Source organism: Trichechus manatus, unplaced genomic scaffold, assembly GCF_000243295.1.
Source record: "Trichechus manatus latirostris isolate Lorelei unplaced genomic scaffold, TriManLat1.0 scaffold00034, whole genome shotgun sequence".
NCBI lineage: Eukaryota > Metazoa > Chordata > Mammalia > Sirenia > Trichechidae > Trichechus > Trichechus manatus.
The window spans coordinates 4,681,527-4,687,899 of NW_004443970.1; the positions used below are offsets into that span (position 1 = coordinate 4,681,527).

General features: G+C 39.0%; 1 non-coding gene across 1 annotated transcript; it reads right to left on the reverse strand.

Annotated features, from left to right (window-relative positions):
- Positions 1-2,058: 2,058 nt before the first annotated feature.
- On the reverse strand, positions 2,059-2,165 carry LOC111820337 (U6 spliceosomal RNA). The gene has a single exon (XR_002823895.1). It is a non-coding gene; the product is annotated as a U6 spliceosomal RNA (small nuclear RNA).
- Positions 2,166-6,373: the final 4,208 nt, after the last annotated feature.

Below are 6,373 nucleotides of genomic sequence, written 5' to 3' on the forward strand. Positions count from 1 at the left end.
GGTATCTTATATGTAACAGAAGGAAAGGTGCGTCGTCCTGTAACATCTCCATGACCTTTGATTTGTTTGAGCCTATTGATGGCTGTTGTGTCAGTTCATCTCACTGAGAGTTTTGCTTGTTTTTTCTGACTCTCTAATTTACCAAATAGGATGTCCTTTCCTAGCAATGTATCTGTCGTTATGAGATGCCCAAAATAAGCAAGCCGAAGTTTCGCCATTCTTGCAAAAAGAACATGGCTTGGGTCAGTCAGACTTTAGTCATCAAAGTGATATCTTTACTTTTTAGAATTTTAAAGAAGTCTTTTGCAGCAGATTTTTCCCAGTGCAGTATGTCTTTTGATTTCTTAACTGCTGGTTCCATGGGTGTTGACTGTGGATCCAAGTAAAGTGAAATCTTTGATAACTTCCATTTTATCTCCACTTATCATGATGTTTATTGGTCCAATTGTGAGGATTTTCACTTTCTTCATGTTTAGGCATAGTCCATACTGAAGGCTGTGGTCTTTGACCTTCATCATGAAGTGCTTCAAGTTGTTTTCACTTTCAGCAAGCAAGGTTGTATCATCTGTACATGGAAGGTTGTAAATGGGTCTTCCTCCAATCCTGATAATGCATTCTTCTTCATATAGTCCATCTTCTTGGATTATGTGCTCAGCATACAGATTAAATAACTAAGGTGAAAGGATACAACTCTGTCTCACATCTTTTCCAGTTTTGAACCTTGAAATATCTGTTTCTACCACTGCCTCTTGATCCATGTACAGATTCCACATGAGCTCAATTTAGTATTCTGGAATTCCCATACTTCATAATGTTATCCATAAGTTATGATGATCTACACAGTCAAATGCTTTTGAATAGTCAATAAAACACAAGAAAACATCTTTCTGGTATTCTTTGCTTTCAGCCAATATCCATATAACGTCAGTAATGCTATCTCTCATTCTTCAACTTCTAAATCCTACTTGAACTTCTGGCAGTTCCCTGTTGACATATGGCTGCAGTTGTTTTTGAATTATCTTCAGCAAAATTTTGCTAGCATAAGATATCAATGATTTGTTCAGTTTTTGCATTCTGTTTGACTCTGTTGAATGTAATGATAGAAATATTATTGTATATATATTCACTGTTTAATAAAATATTAAAATTAACCTATTGTGATGTTTATTTTTCTCACAACAGTAGAGGAATTCTTAACAAAATTCCTAAAACACAAACCAAAAAACTAGATTTTTTAAATATCCATATGCTAGGAGAAAAGTTATTTTATATGCGCATGGTTGTTTTTGGTGTTATATAAATGTAAGAAGAGTAGTTTTGTAGTTTTGGTAGAATGTGTCATATCAAGATTTTTTACAAAAAGAAAAGGAAAGATATTAAAAAGGAATTGCTACTAATGGCAAAATACAGAAAATATGCAGAAGTCAACCCAAGTGTTCGATCTCTCATCACAACTCAGATACTATTATTATAGAGAGCAGACAGAAAATAAACAACTTCCACACAAATTTTTTTTTAATTTTATTGTGCTTTAGCTGAAAGTTTACAGCTAAAATTAGGTTCTCATTCAAAAATTTATACACGTATTATTTTGTAACATTGATTGCAATCCCACAATGTGTCAGTCCTCTCTGTCTTTCCCTTTCCACCCCCGGTTTCCTGTGTCCATTTGTCCAGTTTTCCCATCCCTTCTTGCCTTTTTGTCTTTGCTTTTGGACAGGTGTTGCCCATTTGATATCATGCTTGATTGAAATAAGAAGCATGTTTCTCACATGTGTTGTTGCTTTTTTATAGGTCTGTCTAATCCTTGACTGAAAGGTGGACTTCTGAATTAACAAGTTTTCTGGGGGTCATAATCTTGGGGGTTCCTCCAATCTCTGTCAGACCAGTAAGTCTGGTCTTCTTTGTGTGTGTGAATTTGAATTTTTTCTACATTTTCCTCCTGGTGTATCTGGAACCCTCAAATCATGATCTCTGTCAGAGGGGTCGGTAGCGGTAGCCAGGTACATCTAGTTCTTCCACTATCAGGCTGGTAGAGGCTGTGGTTCATGTGGTCCCAAAAATATGGAATGCTTCACGAATTTGCGTGTTATCTTTGCACAGGGGCCATGCTAATCTTATCTGTATAGTTCAAGTTTTAGTATATAGGTTGCCAAAGTGAACACTCACACAAAAGTTTTAATAAGGGAATCTATTTTAATCAGATCTTCACAGTTCTATTACTACAAGCCATCTATTAGAACAATGTAATGATTTTGCTGTACAAAACCGTTCTCCATAACGACATTTGTACCAATGGAATTTTATATATGGTTCAAGTAAGTAAACAAGTAATTTTTTTTTTGTCTGAATTTATTCACCTGAACTCCCCAACCTCTGTTTTACTCTACCTGGCTTTATGTAGCTAAATACTAGATCCATCTGTATTCCAATAATAACCTGCCCTCTAACTAGAGACATTTGGAACTAACTTATTTTCTATTTTTACCTGCTAATTACCTATTTGAATAGAATTTTAAAACGCTATGCTAATCTATCCCTTATTTTCTTATGCTATATGCAATTCCCTGTTACTTGGTTTAAATAGGTTATGTCATTAACAGTTATTGTCTTGAAGTGAGATTTGCCTTTTGTCAGATCACACTTGCCTATACCAGTTATTCTAATTTTAGGACATCACAGGCCATGTGATACCACATTCTATGAAGTTTGGGCACTACATTTCACATTTACCACTTATCAAGGGACCTGACTGGAAAATGTGCTATTCTGTAAAAAAAAAAAAAAAAAAAAAAAAAAAAAAACTTCCTAAGAGAACTCTTTGTTGCAAACGATTGATAGGTTGTCATAAGTACAAAGTAATTACTTTTGGAACATTGATTTCATTTTCTTGTCAGAAATGACAATGTCTGTCCTGCATATAGGTCGGGGGGAGGACAGGCTAGGAAAGGCTAGGTCTTTCTACTTTAGCAGTTAGAAACTTCTTGATGCTTTAAGTGCCTGTGGATAAATAAAACTACTGTAATTGTGAGCCATTTATAAAATTGCACATCCACTGAGACATTTTGACTTGCAGCAATAAACTACTAGGCAGTACTTGAACTGTTCATATCAGTTAATTAGAAAATGAACATATAACTGAATAGATTAATTCAACAACTTACATAAGCACAGAGACAGTATCTTAGTACTTCAAACCTCTCGTACTTTTTTTGTTTGTTTCTCCCTTCTCCTCTATTTCTTTCAATAATAATCACTCAAAAGAAATCAAGTTGTCGGAGTTCCAGCAAAATGGTGCTCTAGGCAGAAGCACCATGCTGTCCCTCCACAGCAAAGATCTGAAAAACTAAGCTGAACAGAGAAAACAACAATCCTGAAACCCTAAAATATCAAATGAAGAGATAAAGAACTCAGCCAAGCACCAAATGGAGTGAGAAAACTGACAGAGAATGGAGATCGAGGAGAGATTCATGCAGAGGTCCTCTACCAGCTAACGCAACACAGATCTGCCAACTTGGACTCCTATTGGAGACCAGCAAACAGGGGGTACAAGAAAGCAGCCTCACGGAGCATCCAGCGGGGCACAAAACAACTGGTAATTTGTGATATACGCTTTCACCCCCCATCCTTCTTCACCCCGACTCGGCCTCCTCTGCTTCCCGCGGCCACAATCTCTTGACTGGGAAACACTGGCTGCTTGGATTCCACACACCAGAACGGGCCGGCTCTCCGAGTGCCATTTGTTGGCTGCTGGTGTTGCTTTTTTCCGCTTCTTTTGATTTCTTCCTTACCTCTCACAACCTCCCCATCCTTTCGCTCAAATACCTGGCTCCATGCACCATCTTTGGTTCTTCCTGAGGGTCTGCAGAGCTCCAGTAATTTGTGATATATGCTTTCCCACTCCCTACCCTTCTTCACCCACACTCAGTCCCCTCTGCTTCCCGCGGACACAGTCTCTTGTCTGAGAAACACCAGCCCACACTAGCTGGCTCTCTGAGTACCATTTGTTGGCTGCTAGTGTTGCTTTTTTTTCTGCTTCTTTTCATTTCTTCCTTACCTGTCACCACTTCCACCTCCTTTTACTCAAATACCTGGCACCGTGCACCTTCTTTGCTTCTTCCGGAGGGGCTGCAGAGCTCCGGTAATTTGTGATATACGTTTTCCCACTCCCTACCCTTCTTCACCCACACTCGGCCCCCTCTGCTTCCCGCAGACACAGTCTCTTGTCCAAGAAACAACAGTCCACACTAGCTGGCTCTCTGAGTGCCATTTGTTGACTGCTAGTGTTCCTTTTTTTTCTGCTTCTTTTGATTTCTTCCTTACCTCTCACCACCTCCCCCAACTTTCGCTCAAATACCTGGTTCCGTGCGCCATATTTGCTTCTTCCTGAGGGGCTGTGGAGCTCCATTCGAGTGTGGAGCTGTTTCCTGGTCTGGGCTGCCACGCTGGTGGGATCCCGGGGCTTTTGTTCATTTGTTTGTTTTAAATTGTTTGTTTGTTTTCTTTTCCTTTTCTTGAGTTGGGATCCCTTTCTGGCCAGGCGGTGCTGCGTGGCAAGGAGACATCCCCCTTGCCTTGCACAGACGTGCAGAGAGATCCCTGAGGGCTTTCTTTTTTCATTTTTTTTTTTTCTGTTTTTTGGGGGACTTTCTTGTTCTTTTTTTTTTTTTTAATTTGTTTTGTTTTCTTTTCCCTCTTTTTCCCTTTTTGTCTTTCTTCACTGCTCAGTTTCTCATCTCTCTATACCTTCCTTCTCTTTCTGTTCCATGAATACCTGGCATTGTATACCTCTATGCCTTCCAGCCAGGCTGCACTGCAACACCTGAGAGCAACTTCCCCAGACCTCATAGCTGCACCGGTGGGATCCCTGGGAACTTTGCAGTTCTTTAACCTTTCTGATTTTTATTTATTAATTCTTTTCTTTTTTTCCTTTTCCCCTTTCTGTTTTTCTCCATTTCATAGTCTCTCATCTCTCCATTCCAACGGCAAGCTCCCCTAGCATTCTTTTTTGTTTGTTTGTATGTTTTTGGCTCCTGTTCCTCTCTCCTCTCTCCCATATCCATTTTAGCTCCACACATAACAATCTCCCCGCTGCATCCTGCCTACCTGCACCGTGCGCTTGACATCACACCACCAAGTAGCACAGGCATGGCCTACTGGAACCTGCCCTGCACTGATTACAGACCCGCTCTGGTGGTTGTAGTAAGTAAGTGCCACAAACAACCCGTCCCAGAAACTCCTCTTCAGCTAGACCTGCCCTGCTCTACCATATCTGAGTGACTGACTCTGCCAATTGGAGAAGGAGGTGAAAAGTATTGTGCCCACAGATGGGCAAACAACAAAGAACACACAGTCTACCTGCTCACACATAGTCAAATTTAAAAAAAAAAAAAGGGAGGAAACAAACAAATATACAATCAACAAAAGAGAAAAATAACTACTGAATGCCCTGAAGACAGCAGACAATATCAAAACATTTACAAACACAGGATAGGATGGTTCCAGTAGGCGTCCAAAATAAAACACCAGATGACTCTCCAGTGGAAGAAAATGCACTAGAACTACCTGATAGGGAATTCAAATCTCTAATATTCAGAATTCTCCAAAAGCTGAGGCAAAAAGCTGACAAACTTGAGGAAAAAGTAGACAAATTCATGGAAAATACAGACAAAAAATTGGGAGAATTTAGGAAAATAATGCAGGAACAAAATACCAAAATAAATTCACAACTAGAAATTATACAAAGACAACAATTAGAAATCCAAAAGATAAACAACAAGATTTCACAAATGGACAGTGTCATAGAAGGGTTGAGAAACAGATTTGAAATGGTAGAAGACAGGATCAGTGGAATTGAAGACAAACACTTGGATACAACTCTGTTTCAGTAAAACTCAGAAAAAAGAAGAAAGAAAAATGAAGAGACCCTGAGAGTTATGTGGGATACAATCAAAAGCAAAAATTTGCAAGTGATTGGAATTCCAGAACAGGGGGAGAAAACAGAAAACATGGAGAGGATCATTGAAGAACTACTGATAGAAAACTTCCCCAATATCATGAAAGATGAAAAGCTGGCCATCCAAGAAGCTCAATGAACCCCGTATAGGAGAGACCCCAAAAGAAAATCACCAAGGCATATTATAATTACACTCCCTAAAACAAAAAACAAACAATGAATCCTGAGAACAGCTTGTGAAAAACCAGAAGTCACATACAGAGGAGAAACAATAAGACTAAGCTCAGATTATTCAGCAGAAACAATGCAGACAAGAAGGCAATGGGATGACGTATATACAATCTTGAAAGAAAAAAATTGCCAACCAAGAATAATATATCCTGCAAAACTCTTGTTCAAATTTGATGGTGAAATTAG